At 38.5% G+C, this 18,072-nt stretch overlaps 1 protein-coding gene across 2 annotated transcripts in view; it reads right to left on the bottom strand.

The window, feature by feature from the left end:
- The window catches only part of slc1a2b (solute carrier family 1 member 2b), a 50,281-nt gene extending 48,735 nt beyond the window's left edge, over positions 1-1,546 (bottom strand). The window contains exon 1 of one of the 2 annotated variants that reach the window (XM_084094933.1): positions 1,163-1,546. The gene's annotated coding sequence lies outside the window, so the exon portion shown is untranslated. The remainder of the gene's footprint in view (positions 1-1,162) is intronic. The other variant, XM_084094932.1, reaches the window with a different exon arrangement.
- Positions 1,547-18,072: the final 16,526 nt, after the last annotated feature.

Raw genomic sequence — 18,072 nt, forward strand, 5'->3', positions numbered from 1 at the left:
GCACCGATGTGACACGAGTGGGGGAGGAAATCAGGCACACAACGCTTCATAATCCATCGTGTTGCCAAATCAAAGTATGACACAACCTGCAGATATGAAGCTAAAATAAAGGTACTTTCAAAAATCGTTTTATTCTGTCTGTGTAGCTGATTGGTTATAATAAAAATAATGTGAATCACTGGAGGTACAGCATAAACACATTTGCACACATTATGCATCTATACACACACACACTCACTCACTCATTCACTCACTCACACACACTCGCACACACAATGAATGGAGGACTTGTACTGAACGTTTTGCCACTCTGGAGCCTTTTGATCTCCACCAGAATGAACATAATGGATTATTTGCATGAAGGCTCTCTCACACTTCTCTTAAAATCACACATTAGTCAAGCGGTCCTAGTCAGAAATAAATAAAGCAGGATTTAAAAACCAACACTGAATGAGCCCAGATCCTGCTGGATAACCTGACATTTCTCTTTCTTCTTCTTATTATTACTATTAAGTTAACAGTTACAGGAGTTTTGCAGAGAATGCAGATATCTCGAGTAAAATGCACATTTGACAACAGTTGAATGTACGTGAGCACAATTAATGATGACACTCTCATTTAGTTAAACATTTAGTTGCTGATTTTTTAACACTATATTAGGTGTCTTTAACTACTTCATATTATTAAGTTAAATGTATTTATTGTGTTGTTGTAGATCATACAGTAGTAAATCACATGTGCTGTTATTGAGGAGGATACAGGTACGATTAGCACAGGTATGTGTGGGTTTAAGGCTTAACAGTGTCATTATAGATGTAATTACAGAAATTAATTACAGATGTAATTACACGCAGGTATTTTTATATATAAGTACAATTTTAAATACATGTATGTCCACAACAAGTGTATCATAGCAAATTATTCATTTAAATGTAATTACATTGTAGTTAAAGACACTTAGCCTACTATAAAGTGGGACCAGTTTTCTTATGATTGTGTGCTTAATCCAGAAAGAAAGAAAGAAAGAAAGAAAGATGCAATGACATATTTCAAATATACTGAGCGCATTAATAAATGTTAATGCAAGTATCTATGAATGACATATTTACATCTACCACTATGGATCACACACACACACACCGCCTGAACAGCTCTCACTCACCTGTCGAACTGGAAGACTCAGGAACGGGTGAATGTCGCTGTTTTCTTCACTCTTTGCTCGGTTTCTCTCATGCGCTTTGGTGAGGATGTGACGCGTCGGGAGCGCGTTCTGCGTTGTGCGTTGTGTGGTGTGTGTTGTGTGGATAATCCGGTGCTCCGAGCACATCTACAGTCACACTGAAGGAAGACTACCTCAGTGAGAACACAGGCTGTGTGTGTACACACTCCTCCTGCCCCGCCTCGCTCCAGCCTCCTCCTGTCTTCACACTCTTCAGGGATTCCGCTCACATTCGTCAGGAAAACGCATTCCTTCAGAACTGACATGTGTTACTGACAGCAGTAAGTGTGGAGTCAGGAGTGTAGAGTCCGAGATAAAAGAATGGAAAGAGAGCAGAAGAAGAGAAATCTGTGAATTTCTACAATCTCATTCCTACGCTTTCCTGCGATCTGCCCTCGATCCAGCTCAGGAGTGGAGCAGCTTTTTTCTCTCGATAAATTAGCATATTTATACGAATCATATCGTACATTGTCGCCAACAACTGGCCTATTCCGTAGTTAATGAATTCAGCGAGAATTGAGGGTAAATAAATCCTAACGTGGATCAGTGGCACTGCTACAATTACGCAAATTTATGCAAATGTAAACATAACACACTTAGACTTTCTAAATCTAACACATCATGCAAATTGTAAAAAATATCATGTAAATTTAAAAAAAAATCATGTAAATTTAAATCATTAAACAACTATCAGTTCAAACATTTCAGCTGAACCTTAAAGGTAGCAAAGGCAATACAAATAATAATACATGTAAATAAATAAATAAATAAATGAAGACTGCAGTTTTTTTGAATGACACACATTGGTAAGTTCAGTGCTTTAAGAGGTTTGACATGCAGTGTCCAGCTGAATCAGCAGCACGATTATGCTCTGGTTTAGAAGCACTCGCCTCTATCTGCATATTGCATTTGTTTTGAATAATTGTGTTCATATGTGGCATGGACAAAATTATATAAATCATCCATCCTCCATTCACTTTCAGACAGCATTGCTCTTTGGCATTGTTAGAGGTTATGAGGTCTCTTTATTGCTGCAGGATAAAGCTTTACTATAAGAAAAGAGGATAGTAATGATAACTTTAAGCTTGGAGATTATATTAAGCACTCCCACTTCAAATCTCCCATATATGAACATATACAAAATATTTTTACATTGTTTTGGATATTCTTCAGTATTTTTTGGCTTATTGCTCATTTGTTGTGGTATGAGAGGGGGGGGGGGGGGGGGGAGGAGGGAGAGAGGGAGAGAGGAGGGAGAGAGGAGGGAGCGAGGGGGGGTGGGGGGGGGAGAGAGAGGAGGGAGAGAGGGAGAGAGGAGGGAGAGAGGAGGGAGCGAGGGGGGGTGGGGGGGGGAGAGAGGAGGGAGAGAGGGAGAGAGGAGCGAGAGAGGAGGGAGCGAGGGAGCGAGGGGGGGTGGGGGTGGGGGGGTGGGGGTGGGGGGGTGGGGTGTTCAGGGCTCCTTCATCATATATTGCTCATTGACAGCAGTGTATGAAGAGCTCATTCCTCGAGCCTCTGAGCGCCGACATGACAAGAGATTGATGTGTTAAATATGCATTAGAGCCCAATAAAGCTATAATGGTCCCCCAGGGGCAAGGGCAGGAACTGTGAATAAATCACACCTTAAAATAAATCAATAAATAAAATAGAATGATTTCTATAATTAATTATGAATAATCATACCTAATCTTAAAATTTGTAATCCAAAATATATTTTCACATCAAATCTCCAAATTAATGTGGAAACAACATAAAGACAGTATTTAAAATGTTTGTTTAATGGCATCTTTTTAAAGGATTGCCCTGAGAAAGGCCAGTATCACTGATAGCCTATAATACATCAATACTGATGCTTTTATCTTTTAATTGTAATGAACTTCACATAACAATTCACATAAACCCATTATAAAATGTCTAAGGCTATTTTCAGACTGCAGGCTAATCTGATTTTTCTTTTCAGGGAGACTGTCTGCTCTATTAATTGCGAGTGATGAAATAAGATTTGTGTGTCCAGAAATAATCACTCTATCTGCATGGGTTGCTTTGGTAACGACGTCATTACGCATGTATGTGACGAGGCTTTTAAAACAGATGCGGGAAAAATGGACGTGCATCATCTCGTTCTCTGTCGATTCACGGTGCAAAACTCCTCCGTCGCACATGAAAAACTCAGCGACGGGAGTACATGAAGACTGCTATGTGCATTCTTTAATCCAACAACAAAACACCTCAATCGCTTAGGAGACATTCTTGTCCACAGCAGCGAAACAATGGCGGACTGTGCCCAGCTCACTCAGGGCGGGGCTATGCTAATACAGCAGTGTCAGTCAACAGTCGTGGGAGGGGCCTGTGCAAAGTGATGTCACTTTTCCCAGAATCTGCGAACGGCTTGTTCTGAGACACTGCTTATGATTTATGGGGATTTAAAAAAAGAAATTGTATCATTAGGGTGGTTATGTACACACACTGCAAACATGCATTTATGTTCAAACACCACATAAAAGATCCCCTTTAAACACAATTTTGATATTACAAGGGAAAGGATGTTAAGCACAAACTGTTTGCCACTACACACTCTGATTAAGCACTTTAAGTACCACATGTAAAGACGCTTTTATCTGTTCTGCCAGACTTCTGTCGAGTGGACAGTTTGAGTTTGCTTTTGTAAAGCTATAAAGGCTAAGCACTTTAAACCTCACATTGTTGCATTTACAGTATTATGTTGAAAATTGTATTATTTAGAAAATAAGTCATTTAACTATTTTTTGTACACTATTATTTCCTTTCTGTCTGGGGGTGACTTTTGAATTGACTTTGGAACCTGAGAGCTGTGTTGTTACAGCAGAGAATTCTATTTCAGTAAAGTCACATGGTACAAACTATTTCTCAAAATACCTATAGAATGTATTACCATCTTTGGGACAAGGAGAAGGTATATACGTTTGCTGGACAATCTTTCTGGAGGGTCTTTCTGCAGAAGAACACTCGGCTTTGTTTGTTAATAAAGTCTAATATTTCTGGTATCGAAAATCTCTGAAGTCATTTCCCTGAAAAGAACTGAACCACAACAAATGGCGCCCAACGTGGGCCGTGCCTTAGGAGCTGAAGGAGCCACGAAGGGATCGCTGGTGACTGACACAGACAACAGTGGCCGCTGTACTTTGAGGTGAGCAGTTTTTGCTTTTGAATAAGGTGTGTGTTAGTCACCAGTGGCCCGGATGTGGTAAGAAAAAGCTTCTCCAAATTTAAAGAACTTAAAAAGTGAGATGTTTGATACCAGAAATAATTGCATGCATTGTCTTTGTAAATGTCAAGTAGTTGGTAATAGCGCGGGGGAGCTCCCGATAGTGTTTGTCAGTGCTTGTTTAATCCTGAGTGGATTCTATAACTACTGGTGATGCTGATCTAGCGCTAAGAGTTTTGACGTACGTACGTATAGTTCTGTGTTTGTTCATCAAGAGGGCCTTGAAGGATGATGAGCAAAAAGCATGAACACAGAGGATTTGAATTCACTGATAAGTTTTGTGTTACTTGTCAAGAGGGCCTGGATGGATGACAAGCGTATTGATAAGGATATCAATTATTTATTCTGTGTTTTCTTGTAAGTGAGCCATGAGGATACAAGAATAGCATGAACACAGAAGAAGCTAGGTCTTATTTCAATATAATTCCTTGATGATTGTTGAGAAACATACTAGATTATTGTGAACACAGCATGCAGAAGAAAGATTGAAGTCTGATTTTAGAATAGGGGAAATTATTCAACTGTATTATTCTCAGATAATCAAAGTTAGAATTATTGCTGATATTGCTCTTTCTTGGAATGAAGAACTGCTTAGTAATAGAATAAGGGAACTGCTATGGTCAACCAGTGAGACTTTTATATAAAAGAACTAGTGAAAAGATGCAGGTTAAAAAAAGTGGAATGTAGATAAAGAACTAATAGCTTATATGTAAAAGTTCAATTTGATTCATGCAGATCTCTGAGTGTTCAAATTGCAGATGGCTTCAGTGTCCTGTGGAAGCAACAAGAGGGCAAAGGGCAAAGACACGAACGCAGAGAGAAGAAGAGAAAAGTGGGTGAGGGGTTCTCCGCTCCCCTCCTGAAGTTCAAAAAGACTCAGAAAGACTGAGTTAATGCAAAGACTGGAAAAGGTGAATCTTTCACTTGAGACTTTTCCTGAAAACAAAAAAGAAATCCTGAGATGCAAAACTGTTACAGGATTGATCAAAAGCCCAAACTGAGAAGAGACAGAGAAACAACAGAGCCTATATTCCACTCTGCAATGGCCTTTGAGTGACACAGCTAAAAACAGAAGAACTGCACTGTTAGACATTTTATCGCATTTTTGCGGTAACTTACTGGCAGCACTATTGCCAGTAAGTTACCGTAAGTTCCCCTTTACAGTAGCTTGCCCTTACCGCAATTTCATTTTACGGTATTATGCCCATTTTACACTATTTTATTATTTATATTTTACATGAATGCTATTGAATTTAATAAATTCCAAAAAAGCGACTTGAGTCCATGTACATCAGCATATTCTTTATTCACTCTCACAATCAATTACATCCATTTTATTTATTGTGATGCAACATTAGGCAAGGCAGCTTTATTTATATAGCATGTGATACACTTTTGCAATTAAAAGTGCTTTACACAGTAAGGAATTGAATTAATCACAAAATAAAAGCAAGGAAAATTAAAGTGCCCTTATTATGGATTTTTGAAAATGACCTTTCATGTAGTGTGTAACAGCTCGTTTACAAAAGGCCTCGTTTACAAGTGAAATGTAACCCAATTCTGATTTTTTGCTCATATGTGACACGGACCGGATGTGTTCTATGATAGTGTAAACAGGAAAAAAAACAAAAAACACATGCATTCAGATATTTTGAGATCGGTTTCAGGCCTCATTCATATGTGGAAATAAATCAGATATAAATTTGATATGTGCCAATGCGACTGTCATGTAAACAGGCTGATCGAATTTTCTGAGGCATTAGGTTACTTCTCCTAACTCTCCGACAAGAGCAACCCCGATGCGCATCCGCAAAGGGACGGATGGCCTGTCGAAGCGTTGTGTCGTCGTAGGAGAGGAATGTGGACAAACATTGACACAACATATCAAAGGTTGGCTTGCTCATCCTAAAATTTCGGACCCACTGCTTCTCGTTAAAGCTCGCCACAATATGCTCCTACCAGTCCTGAGATCTCTCTCGCACACAATAACTGAAGCATATGCACGCGCTGTACGCAGTAAACCAATCACAACAGACTGAGCTGTCTGGCCAGTAGCATGTGGAAAGAAGTGATTTAGAGAGATTGATTCATCTGACGAGCCGTTTAAGAATCTTTGAAAAAATGTGGTGATCTGCAAATGTATATTATGAGAAAATTAAACAGTTTTTTTTTTTTTTTACCTTTGATGCACGTAAACCTGTTGTAGTTAAGTGTTGTAGTAAATAGCATACTAGGGGCACTTTAAAACAGTTATAAAAACAATTAAAAAAGATGTACAGTACAGTTATAAAATGAATTAAAAGAGTAAAAAGATAATACATAGATAAACTTCTCATCTGGCAATACACTGGTGTATCATATTTTTCACAACTCCCAGTTTTACTCTGAGATTTTCCCATGGTGATTACACTGTGTCTGTGGTGTTCTTGCGGCACGCCTAAGAAAAAAAATTGTTTTCCCTAAAATCGTCCATGAGAAGCTCTAGGACTGACTCACGGGGTAACCTCGGGTTCACTGCCCCATCAGTCCACACCCCAAAGATTTGTCCGGAAGCTCTAGGAGTGGAATCGATCCAGTCCGCACCCCACAGAACCTCGAGTTTAATTACACGTCAAACTCACTACTCCACCACAGACTCAGGTCATCAGCATGGTTTCATCTCTCAATTTCCACAATTAAGTAATTTATGTTTGTCTCTTACCCAATTCGCAGTGCCATTTGAGTTCAGTTTAGAATCAAAAGGAGGATGCAAAAAGAGAACTGAATTCATAACAAATCAAAGCAGGGATCATGACAATACGCAAAAAAAGCATGAAGCATGAAAAAGCATCCCAGTTGGTCTTGACTGGCCTCCATACGGTAAACCACTGATGGCTGATCTGAAAAAAAAAGAAAAAAGAAAAAACAGAGAAAATGTGTGAGAAATGGTCATGAGTTTATTTAATCTAAATTTGTTCATAGACGAGGAATCAACTTGTGCAACAGCAGTTATTACCAGTCGAGTTAGTTTAAATAGTATAGCTTTATTGCATATCCCTTGTTAGGGAACTCTATTAATTGCCTGAATGTACAATTACGTTAAAGGTACACTGAGTAACTTTATGACCCTTCAAACTTAAATCTGAAATAGAAAGCTTTTGTAACATTACAAATGTTGTCACTTTAGGTCAATTTAATGCATCCTTGCCGAATTAAAGTATTAATTTCATTCAACAACCAAAAAAAATAAAATAAAAAAATACTGACTGAACAGTAGTGCTTTCTATTTCAGATAAATGCTGTTCTTTTGAACTTTCTATTCAAAGAATCCTGAAAAAGAAGTGTACAACTGAAAGTAATCAGAAATGTTTCTTGATTCACACAAGTGCTCCTAAAAAAAGTTATTCTGCAAGTTCTGCATTACAATATGTTAATCACATAATGCATCTGATAGTTAACTTAGTCAAAACATACTTACAAAGCCTCAGTGCTGAGGCTCTTAAAAGAGCTTTTGGGCTGTAGTTAGCTCCTGTTGACACAGGGAAAAGAGAGAAATAGAAGAAACATTATTTTTCAGCAATGATTCTTGGCAAATGACTAGCCTATATGTTATGAACATGATAAATGACAGATCTAGGATGACTGCTAGATTTATCAATTACACAATCAGATGACAGTTTTACCAATAATTGGCATAGAATTAAAAACAAATATATTTTGCAATGAATATTTTTCAATTAGTCTGCCTTTACATTGCTTTAAATGCCTTACTATTTTAACATGTCATATTCGGTCCTGTGCAGAGTGAATCCAGCATTTATACGTAGCTGTCACATCTCTTACATCGTGTCTACCCTTTGTTAATGAGAGTTTTCGCGAGCCTGCATAATTCGGCACTGAATAAAAGCTCATGCGTTCTCCAGAGCGCGAAAACAAATAAGCACAAATAATGCACTGGAGCGTTTGGTTTGGCAAATCTGTTTCGCCAATATTAGTCCGTGAGGCAGACCCCCAAATTTCAGAAATTAGTATCATAAGAGGGCACCAATGTTGCTCTTTTTTATTCAACAGAGGGATGTCCCTGGACCACAAAAATGCATGATAGCAATTCTTAGTGGGTAGCTTAAGGTACAAAAATCACCAATTTTATGTATGACCCTCCCAAAATTTGTCGAATTCCACGTAAAGTGATGAATTTCTTTAATTCATTATTTTTGGTACCAAAACATTTATACTTCGTGATATCTAGGTTGGAATATTGTCAAAGCTTTAACTTGTTTCAATAATATAGTTATTATGATTATTTTTCTGCATAAAACATAGTGGTGTACAGCTTTCACTCATTGTTTTAAACTGAAGACCAGTCAGTATATGCTTCCATGTAACAATATATTATACAATTATTGATTAATCTATCAAGTCAATTCATTGTATGCTAATTACCATGGATAACTAAACAACAAGTGAAGTGAATGCTAATTGCCCAAATTGTACATTTGTTGACTGTCCATGTACTGGTGCTTGAGATATCTTTATAATAGATGCACACACATATGCAGAAACACACATAAGCAGACATTTACTATATTACACTCCTGAAGGCAGACAATAAACATCAAATTAATTTACTGCTTGCAGAAATATGTATAAGGCTCAGAGAGATCTCCTCAAAAGAAACGGCCTAAAATTTAAAACAAGTGTTTAATACATTGCACTGAAGAGGACCCAGAGGGGTGGATTAAGAATGGCGACCTGGAGGTGGACTGGATGATTGGCCCAGCAGCTCCAGAGGCAGTACTTGCCTTCATATCGTGCAAATGTACACACTCATGCACTCTTCCAAAGTGTACCTGTCTAGCTAATGCTCTTAAGTGTACAGACCTATGCAAACTGGATTGTGACAACAGAGAGCAGAATGATGTAATGGAAAGTGACATTGACATTGGTGGGGATTAAGATAATGATGACACCCAGATAGCAACATTGTTTCGGCCCAGATCCGGCCCACATCTGGCACTTGTGGAATGCGGATCTGGCCCACATGCAGCGTGGAATGATGGCACTTGGGCGCACCACTCCTGTTTGCCAGATCTGGGCCACAAGCAGGCCATAGCAATGCCACATATCAGCCACGAGCAAAGAAATAAACCAGAACTGGACCTTATCTGAGCCACAAAACCTGTGTATATTAAATATGGAGTCATTTCAGCCTTAATAAGCCTGTTAACAAGCAGAATCACTGAAGGAAAGACGAGAACAGAAAAAGAGACGAGCAGAAACACAAGAACTACAACTGACTTCAGCCACAGTCTTAGATGAAATCAACTGAAGAGAAAAGAAGACATTAAATCTGTGAAGATCTCAGCAGAGGAGGATTAAACAACTCCACAAACAGCATTACCAGCTTCACTTATTACTAACCAGACTGACTTTATTTCTGTCAGACGTCTACAGAAGTTCTTATTGAGAATTAACAGAGGTTTAACTCTAATGTGTTTCATTTGAAGTCACCATAACAGTGATCAGTGTTTTCATAAGTTGGGCTCTTAACTCTTATTATATCTTTTGTTTTTTTTGGCCACTGTGACAGTGTGTTTGTCAAACACATTTGCAGCAGCAAAGAAAGCTAAAGTGAAATGAGATCAGGTGATGATGGTTACCTGTTGATGGTTTTATAATCATCATGAAACAGCCTGATTCACTGAGATTTTTATAATCTAACAATTGTGTTGTTCCATTAATATTTTCACATCACAAACCCTGTGTTACTGCAGCATGAGATCCAGCAATATTATAACAGTCAGTTTAAATCTTTTAATAAACATGAGATCAATATAAAACATTATTATATGATATTTTAATGCCTAAAACATAAATACAATATGCATATACAAACTTCAAAAAATCATTTACAGTAGCACTACTGCTTTTGCGTAAACAGTAAAGTACTGTAAATTCCATATACAGTAAGTTACTGTAAATTTCAGTAAAAATAAGAAATACCCATAATGCAGTGCATATTACAGTAGTTAACCGTAAATAATATAAGTGGTATTTTACTGGGCTTTTTTGCGGTAAGTAACTGTAAAATTGCGGCAAAGTCTAACAGTGTGACCCTTACGGCACCACAGGTGTGACAAACCTTATGATCACTCTAGAGACTGCATCAAATTTGGTTAATTATTATATTAACTTCATTTATTCTGATTATTCACTGGTCTCAGAGCAATTCTTTATATTCTCTGCTAAACTAACCCTCTCTGCTTTTTCAATAGGTACAAGTTCAGCTCTATAAGAAAAAGAAAATACAGAGAAATGGGTGCTCAACTCACCAAATAGTTAAAACTGAGGCTGGATTTGGAATAGTGAGGGCTATTATATTAGACAACTATAGGGCTAAAAGCATGATAGAATTATTCTCTGGCAAAGAAAAAGAATTATTATTTTTGCTTGCAAAACAAAAACACTGGTCATAATTCTATTTTTTGTACACTATTATTTCCTTTCTGTCTGGGGGTGACTTTTGAATTGACTTTGGAACCTGAGAGCTGTGTTGTTACAGCAGAGAATTCTATTTCAGTAAAGTCACATGGTACAAACTATTTCTCAAAATACCTATAGAATGTATTACCATCTTTGGGACAAGGAGAAGGTATATACGTTTGCTGGACAATCTTTCTGGAGGGTCTTTCTGCAGGCGTCTTTCTGCAGAAGGGCACTCGGCTTTGTTTGTTAATTAAGTCTAATATTTCTGGTATCGAAAATCTCTGAAGTCATTTCCCTGAAAAGAATTGAACCACAACAATTACTAAGCACGCTCATTGGAGAAGCATTGTGGCTGGTGGGAATACCCATAATCCTTTGCACTTGAATAATTTAACCCTTTCACGTATAGAGGTCACTACAGTGGACAGCTATTCAAAAAGCCATTTTCTTGTGAATGCATGGGTTTTGATGGCATAGTTGTACATCAACCCCTACAGAGGACCTTAGTGGATCATCCTGTTCACTGCCACCCAGTGGCAAGCCTTTGTATGTGGACTTTTGCTTCTCCAAACCAAGAAACAGAAATGCCTAGTTGCTTCAGAATATCCATTCATTCCTTCTATCCAAAGAGACTTTTGCAGGTAAAAAAAAAAAAAATGTTGTTGCATTAAGTAACATCTAAAGAGTCATATCATTGTTAAATCTTCCAAGTATTGATTTTAGATTTGGAGGAAATTCTGATTATCATGCATCACTAGCTTTATTTCAGCTACAATTCATAATATTACTGTGACTGTTGTTCTTGAAAATACTTCTCTCTGAAAGTTTTTGGCAGTAAATAAATCTATTTGAGTTATTAGAATGTAACTTGCAGTTACATCATAAAGTAATCTGATTATGCAATTATGTGTTTCTCCAAGGCTTCATTTCTCTGCCAGGAAGCCACTTCCCTTTCCTGTATCCTTACCTGTTTTGGATGATCCCTGGAAGTGAGTACTCTTCACCATCACATCACGTATCCACGAGCTTCAACACAGAAAAAGACTCATCTGACATATCTGGTTTGTTTACCTGCCTGTTCCGTTTCTGCCACGCTGCAAAAATAAACCTGTGTTATACTCACCATCTTGCTGTCGTAGTCTCTGGTATTTCCTGACAGTGTGTTACTTTACGCGTTACATCAAAATGTAATCTGATAACATAATGCATGTTACTTACTTGTAATGCGTTACTTTACCTGTTACATCAAAAAGTAATCTCATATAATAATGCACATTACTTTTAATGCGTTACTTTATGCATTACATCAAAAAGTAATCTCATAACATAATGCACGTTACTTGTAATGCATTATGCGTTATGTTATGGAAATTGTTTTTTATTCATTATTTTATTCATATTAATGATCTTTCCCTATAATAAATCATGTAGTTTCCTAATAAGGCAGAGAAAGGTTCATTTGGCTAAGAGCCTGGGCTATGGCCCTATGTTATCTATGTTATGAGTAGCAGAGATATAAAGATGGAGAGAGCCTCCTCTCTGGGCACGCATTCTCATTCTCCTGACTGTGTGACTGTGAGCCTTTCTTGCAAGAAATAAACCATTATAATCATTGATTGAACATTTGTCTCTTATTCAAAATTGTTTATTGTTTATTTGCCACAACAATTTGGTGTCAGAAGTGGAATTCCTTGGATGTGCCTTTTGGACCCGAGAGCGGAAGGTGTTTGGCCACTTGGACTGAGCAGTTCCAGCCCTACGTCGTAAACTTGAGAGAGAGGGGCCGACCGCCAGGGACCGGGAGGGACACCACTGGAATTGTAAAAGAGCTCAAGTGGCATTGAGAGAACTGGGTAAGAGACAAACATAAATTGGTCTTAGAAAAATTATTAATTGTGGAAATTGAGAGATTAAACCATGCTGATGACCTGAGTCTGTGGTGGAGTAGTGAGTTTGATGTGTAATTAAACTCGAGGTTCTGTGGGGTGCGGACTGGATCGATTCCATTCCTAGATCTTCCGCACAAATGGGTTTTTGGGGTGTGTACTGATGGGGCAGTGAACCCGAGGTTACCCCGGGAGTCAGTCCTAGAGCTCCGATTTTAGGGAAAAATCTGGTCTATTGGAGACGTCCAATAGACTACTTAGGCGCACAAAAAGAATACCACAGACACAGAGTAAATCACCATGGGAAAATCTCAGAGTAAAACTAGCAGCTGTGAAAAATATGATATGATACACCGGTTTTCCGTCAGATGAGAAAGTTGTATGGCAACAAGTGTATGAGAGACATATATAAGCTAATGAAACATCATGATTTCCCTAGGGAGCGAACGCTGAGTGCTACAAGACTGAAGGTCGTTAGGGAGTCTGTAGAAGAGTGGAATGATGAGCGAAGAGGTTGTTGTTTCAGACATGTGTGAGTGTCCTGTAAGAGGACTATTGATTGTTAGGTGGAAGAGGGAGAGGAAAGAGAAAGAAGGTCAATGCAGAAAAATTTGCCGTTTAGGGATGAGGGAGACACACAAATCAAAGAAAAAGAGGCATCTGCCCCATGTGCACCTATTAACACCTCTGATGTTTCTGTCTGTTCACATGCATCACCACCCCCATATCATCACTATGCCACGGCTGAGCTGCAAGCCCTAAAAGTGGACCCTGACCTTGACTGCTCTCCACCAAGAAGACCACACCAACTACCACAAGTCGCCAAAGATGGAGCTTCAGGAGGGGGCTCTCCCTTATCTTCAGGGGGAGGCCAGAGCTCCCAGGGGGAAACCAAATACAAGTCTTCCATCAGACATACCCCTGTGCAGACAAGATCTCAAGGTCAGAAGCAAGACCAAGGGCAGCAACAAAGCAAAGAAGATGAAGAACTTCTGGCTCCAATGATCGAAGTTTCGGGACCGGAGGGCCCAACTATGTTTTACAGGCCATGGACAGTGAACGACATGAAGGAAGCGATGGCTCATCTGCCGAGCCCTGAGGACTCAGGAGACAAGTTCTCCTCTGAACTGATCGAGTTCTGCCAAGAATTCAGCCTCACTGTGTCAGAACTACGTAGACTGCTGGCGGTGAAGCTGGGGGCAGCTAACTGGCACAGGAAGATCGATGGAGAGCACACAAAAACTGGGAGGATGGTTCCAACGCCCCATATCGCCAGGCGGTCACAGACCTGGCCACAGCCAAGAAAATTGCATTCCCACCACGAGTGGACACGGCAAAGATGGCCAATTGCTGTCAGAAAGGGAAGAGTCAGTCCAGGACTATTATGTTCGACTGCATGAGATATTCAACAAACACAGCGGGCTGGATGAACCCTCTGATAGAGGGCCGCAAACGGACACTTGGGAATGTCACAATGATGACCTGTTCTTCAACATACGGTAACAAACCTGTGTATTTTGAATGCCCATTCAACAGATCAAATTACACTTTCCCAGCAGCGGTATGGGTGTGCGGTGACAGAGCACACCATTATCTCCCACAACAGGGGTGGGCAGGGTGCTGTTACCCAGCACTAATAAATGTGGACACCTCTGTGTATTTGCCAAGAGACACTGAACATTCCAGAGGTAGAGTAAAACGAAAGCCAGACAAATATGATGGGTATGTTTTATCTGATCCTTGGACAACGCCTGGGGCAAATGTGGGGTGGTCAAGTTTCTTAGGTGGAGGTACGACTGCAGCACTTAACAAAATCAGTGGGTTAGCTTGGACTGTTTTAGCAGTAGCTAATAGCACTGAAAATGCTTTGACCGTGATTAATGACGAAGTGAAACAAATAAGGGATGCTGTCATTCAGGATTGGTCCTAGACATGCTTACAGCCGAAAAGGGCGGGGTACACAAGATGTTGGGAACTTCGTGTTGTTTTTACATTCCTGATTACAGTAATAATGTGACCAATATCATCGCCCATATGTGGATGGCCATAAAAGAGCCTCAGTGTGCTGATAATTCATGGTTTGAATGGTTCACTAATTTGTGGGGAGGATGGGGTTACTGGATATGTCACACCCTCTTGCCAGTAATAGTGATAGGAGTTTTGATGTTGCTGTAATGTGTAATTCAATGTATTTCATCTATAGTGGAGAGGCTGGTGAAAAACACAGTCTCATACCAAATGATTCAAATGTCTGATTATGAGGATCAATAGAAAGATGTAAACCCAAAACCACAGAAATTCGATGACGACACGACCAGTGGAAGTTCCAGTGAAATGTATTAATTGAGTTAAGAGATTTGTTTTTTCCTATTCTGAATATCTATACTATTTCTTGTGTATACTGTGGTGACTGAGGGCCTGACCTAGTGTCAGGAGTGCAATAACAGTGTTTATTCATTCAGCTCGACTTCAGATAAATCTTTACTTGTTTGATTATACTACAGGGACTATCCATGACAATGAAATGAACAATTATGCCAGTAGCTTTTCTAAGGATGATGATATGAGGGATTTTATTTTACTTTTATTTTACTTTTAACTATTTGTATTTTTATAGCTTGCTGAATCAACCAGAGATGCATATGTCTTGAAAAAAGCAAAATGCATTTCTTCTTCTTCCTACAGAGTGAAGATATGTTTCGAAACCGAAAGGATTAACATGTCTGATGTAATATGTATGGAAGAATGTATTATACTTGTGGGTGATTAAGATAATAATCAAAAGGGGGGAATTGTTGTGGAAATTATTTTGTATTCATTATTTTATTCATATTAATGATCTTTCCCTATAATAAATCATGTAGTTTCCTAATAAGAGCCTGGGCTATGGCCCTATGTTATCTATGTTACGAGTGGCAGAGATATAAAGAAACATGCTCTGATATCAAATACATGCAAACTTGCATGAAGTTCTCTGTCTGCTGGTCGAACAGGAACAAATTCAATTGCATTTTCAATAATTCAAGCTGTATTATATTTTTTGTATATATTTATAGTTTTCACATGATTTTATATCATTTTATTTATTGGTTTGTTACACACAATATTACTGTTTTATTACTGTATTATGTTTAATTCAGTATCTCTTCAGTTAAAAACAAAAACTCATATTGTCCACTCAAGTAGACATCTGAAAATCTCTTAAAAAAAAAAAGTGTTAAAAATGTTCATGCCCAAAGAGCAATAAATACATTAAAAAAAATCTTGACTGAGGTTGTCATAATTTACGCATGAAAGGGTTAATATTGTGTTTTTGGTCAAAACATGGGGAATCATTTTTAAAGGGTGATGTTTCAGGTAACATTGTGGAGTAATAAACAAATTAATATCCATCAGAGGGTCATCAGGATGCTGGAGCCTATCCCAGCCTATAACCAATACAGGTTTTTAAAAATGGAAGCATAAATATCAGAAATAGAAAAAACTATAAACAAACAACATATTTCGTTTGATTATTTGTTGCACTGTTCTACTAGTGCTTCTGCAGTCACCAATTTCAGTGTCTGAAATAACTGTGGTCCACCACAAGATGGCGTTAAGGTGACAAATTGCAATGTATTTAAGGTTTGATTTGTTTGCCTGGCATCATGAATGAAAGCCTCAAAGCTTCATATGGTGTCATCTGCACATCCCTAGCTTTAACTTCTGCTTTTAAGCACATTCAATATGTAATGCTGTCATTCATCGTAATACAATTATGATACATCTTAGTACACATAATGCAAGCGTGATTTCACCAAGTACAGCATGTTCCTGGATGGATCAACATCTTTGTTAAAACATTTTAATATTTTTATTTATTTATTATTATTTATATAATTTTTTAATATTACATCACATATTATTACATAATATTACATTTAATATTTAAAATCACATATTTTAATAAAAAGTTCACAGTTTATGTCAAGTTTAGGCTTACAACCAGGGTTAGGTGCTTCCACATCAGTGTTATTCACTCAAATCTTCCTTTCATAGGCAAGATCATTGAAAAAGTTGTTTTCAATCAGCTGAACAAATTCTTATGCTCGAATGGATACTTTGACAATTTTCAATCTGGTTTCCGACCGCACCACAGCACAGAGACAGCGCTCATAAAGATAATAAACGATATTCGCTTAAATACTGATTCAGGCAAATTATCAGTGCTGGTACTACTCGACCTCAGTGCTGCATTTGACACTGTCGATCATAACATACTTCTTGACAGGCTGGAAAACTGGGTGGGGCTTTCTGGGATAGTCCTAAAATGGTTCAGGTCATACTTAGATGGGAGAGGTTATTATGTGAGTATAGGAGATCATAAGTCTGAGTGGACATCTATGACATGCGGAGTCCCTCAAGGCTCAATTCTTGCGCCACTCCTGTTCAACCTGTATATGCTCCCAATGAGCCAAATAATGAGAAAGAACCAAATTGCTTACCACAGCTATGCAGACGACACACAGCTCTACTTAGCCCTATCGCCTAACGATTACAGCCCCATTGACTCCCTGTGCCAATGCATTGATGAAGTCAACAGTTGGATGTGTCAAAACTTTCTTCAGTTAAACAAAGACAAAACTGAAGTCATTGCATTTGGAAACAAAGATGAAGTTCTCAAGGTGAACGCATACCTGCACTCTAGGGGTCTAACAACTAAACATCAAGTCAGGAATCTTGGTGTGTCTTTAGAGTCAGACCTTAGTTTCAGTAGTTATGTCAAAGCAATAACTAAATCAGCATACTATCATCTAAAAAATATTGCAAGAATTAGATGCTTTGTTTCCAGACAAGACTTAGAGAAACTTGTTCATGCTTTCATCACCAGCAGGGTGGATTATTGTAATGGACTCCTCACTGGCCTTCCCAAAAAGACCATAAGACAGTTGCAGCTCATACAGAACGCTGCCGCCAGGATTCTGAGCAGAACCAGAAAATATGAACATATCACACCAGTCCTCAGGTCTTTACACTGGCTCCCAGTTAAATTTAGGATTGATTTTAAAGTATTATTACTGGTATATAAATCATTTAATGGCCTAGGACCTCAATACATTGCAGACATGCTCACAGAATATAAACCCAACAGATCACTCAGATCATTAGGATCATATCAGCTAGAATTACCAAGGGTTCACTCTAAGCATGGTGAGTCCGCTTTTAGCTATTATGCCAGCCGCAGCTGGAACCAGCTTCCAGAGGAGATCAGATGTGCT

Source organism: Abramis brama (assembly GCF_963993115.1).
Source record: "Abramis brama genome assembly, chromosome: 20".
NCBI lineage: Eukaryota > Metazoa > Chordata > Actinopteri > Cypriniformes > Leuciscidae > Abramis > Abramis brama.